Source organism: Pan paniscus, chromosome 20, assembly GCF_029289425.2.
Source record: "Pan paniscus chromosome 20, NHGRI_mPanPan1-v2.0_pri, whole genome shotgun sequence".
In the NCBI taxonomy this organism is placed as follows: Eukaryota; Metazoa; Chordata; class Mammalia; order Primates; family Hominidae; genus Pan; species Pan paniscus.
In genome coordinates, this window is record NC_073269.2 from 56,137,873 (window position 1) to 56,140,536 (window position 2,664).

The 2,664-nt window shown below is 51.5% G+C and overlaps 1 protein-coding gene across 4 annotated transcripts in view; it reads right to left on the minus strand.

The window, feature by feature from the left end:
- Positions 1 to 2,251, minus strand: part of VRK3 (VRK serine/threonine kinase 3) — a 48,771-nt gene extending 46,520 nt beyond the window's left edge. For 2 of the 4 annotated variants that reach the window (XM_003814357.7, XM_034945154.3), the window contains exon 1: positions 2,113 to 2,251. The gene's annotated coding sequence lies outside the window, so the exon portion shown is untranslated. Of the gene's footprint in view, positions 1 to 1,737; positions 1,964 to 2,033 lie in introns of those variants that run through there. The other 2 variants (XM_003814358.6, XM_055103367.2) reach the window with 2 other exon arrangements.
- Between the last annotated feature and the right edge of the window lie 413 nt (positions 2,252 to 2,664).

A 2,664-nucleotide genomic window follows, 5' to 3' on the forward strand; every position in this document is an offset into this window, starting at 1 on the left:
GGCTGGAGTGCAATGGCACGATCTCGGCTTACTACAACCTCTGCCTCCCGAGTTCAAGTGATTCTCCTGCCTCAGCCTCCCATGTAGTTGGGATTACAGATGCGTGTCACCACGCCTGGCTAATTTTATATTTTTAGTAGAGATGGGGTTTCACCATGTTGGCCAGGCTGGTCTTAAACTCCTGACCTCAGGTGATCCCCCTCAGCCTCCCAAAGTCCTGGGATTACAGGCTCGAGCCACCGTGCCTGGCCCTGGACACCATTTTACTAATAGCATGTTTTATCCTCCTTACCTTGCTTTATTTTTCTTCACAGTGCTTGTCACTACCTGACATACTCTGACTTACTAGAATGTAAGCTTCATGATGGCGGGGACTTTTCCCTGCCTTGTTTGCCACAGTGTGCCCAGAGCCTCAAACAGCCCTGGCACAGAGCAAATGCTGGGTCTACGTTTGCTGAGTGAATAAATCATTGTCTCCTTTGCAAAAGAAAATGTGCCAAGAAGGTGGGGGCGGGGGTCCCCAGCTGTGTCAGTACACATTCATCTCTCAGGCAAGTCTAGACATCCAGCCAGAGACTCAAAGCTCAGGGCCGGAATTATCTAGCTGGATGGTCCTTAAAAAAGACCTGCCACTTAGAAGCAGATCAGTACAGGGGTTAAGAGGATAAACTTGGGAAATAATCTGCCTGGGTTTGGATCTTGCTTCTGCCATGTATTGCATGATGGACAGAGTTTTGCTATGTCACCCAGGTTGGAGAGCAGTGGCACGACCTCAGCTCACTTGCAACCTCCGCTTCCTGGGTTCAAGCGATTCTCCCTGCCTCAACCTCCCGAGTAGCTGGGATTACAGGCGCATGCCACCATGCCCGGCTAATTTTTTTATTTTTAGTAGAGATGGGGTTTCACCATGTTGGCCAGGCTGGTCTCGAACTCCTGAACCCAGGTGATCCGCCCGCCTCGGTCTCCTAAAGTGCTGGGACTACAGGCGGGAGCCACCGTGCCCAGCCAAATTTTTTGGATTTTAGTACCTATTACATATTGCAACACCGGCGAGATCCAGGGAAACTCTCCATAAGTATATGATTTGCACAACAAAATCTTTAAAAATTCTAAATAGTCACACATCAGTTCAGAGTGGGTATTGCCAGCAAACAAGTTCAAAGCCAGGTGAGGTTGGCCTGCCAAGTAAGTTGCAAAACAGAGAAAAAGACCTTTCAGTTTTCAGAACGTTTTGGATTTTAAAGTTATAGATAAGGGACTGCAGACCTGTAAATATTCTTTAACATTTCTTTTTTAGTGTCTGGCATCCCCAACCACCCTGAGAATGTGAATTAGCTGGGCAGGATTTTTGTTTTAGACACTGCTATAATAACCTGGGCTTGAACAGTGCCTATTAGACTAGCACCGTTCAAACCCAGGTTATAGTAGTGTAATATCGGTTGCACGGAGCCTTCCATATAGTAAACGCTCAATAAAATTGGATGTGCTGAAGTCACCTATGCAATGGCCAGGTCAGGACTTGAAACCCTAAGACTCCAACCCTCAGGCCAGTCTTTATCTTAATTTATTTGACTTATTCAACAAATGTTTAGGGAACAGCTGCTATGCGTCAACTACTGTATAGTGTTCCTCCTAGAAAGTTCAGGAAACAGCACAGCAAAAAGGCTAAAAGTCAGACCCCACCCCAGCGCAGGTGGGGCGATTGCCTAGGCGACAGAGCCTCCCCTTCGGCCGCACCTCCATAGAAACCACGGGATGACTTAGACGCCAAGTTTCACAGCGGAGGAGCTGTCAAACTTCCCACAAGTTCCGCCCATCTCCGCCTTAGCCATGCCCAACACGGAGCCCAAGGTGGCTTGGGAAGCTCAAGAGGAGGCCAGTGAACCCCGCGACCCGGAGCCGCTCTCATTCCGAACCCCGACAGCAGGGGCCTCCGCCTCCCACAAACGGTCGTGCTGACGTCACGGACGCCCCGGCCGAGCTGCGGCTAGGGGGTCGGGGGACGTCCCCTCGTTCGCCTCGCTTCTCCTCACCTCTGTACTTGGGGACTGGGGTGGGATTCTGGGCTTCTGCAGCCTGACCCTCGGATCCTCCGCAGTTACCTGGACTCACCTTCTCAGTTGCCCAGCGAAAACTTCCGCTGGGCGGAGAGCGCTGCGCGCGCATCCTGAGGCTGAGGCGCCCGCGCAGGCGCCGCTGACTTCCCGACGGCCCCTGGGCTTCGCCTACCTGGGAACTCCGTTTCCCAGATGCCTCCGCGGCAGGCCCGCCCTCTGATTCCAGACGGAATGGGGATTATTGCCTCATTGCTCATCCCCCTCCCCTCCGTTCTAGCCGCTTTGGAACGCCTTCTGGTTCTACTGCGCATGTGTCAGTGTCAGACCAATCGGAATGCACCGTGAGGTATCTCTCCACCAATCAGAGGTCACATTACCTAAACTTCTCCCTCCTCAACTCCGCCCCTTACTTCCGCGCGTTTTCTCAGAAACCCGTCACAACGCGTTTCCATGGCAACCTACCGCTTGCTCTTCGGAAAAGGTTAAGACTCCCTGTCTTCTAGTAAAGGCAAGAAGCTAATTAGATGATTCTTTAACAAGGTAAAAATCTGGACTACAAACCCTGATGCCGCCTGGTCCTGATTCTCTTTCTACTCTACTCCCACAG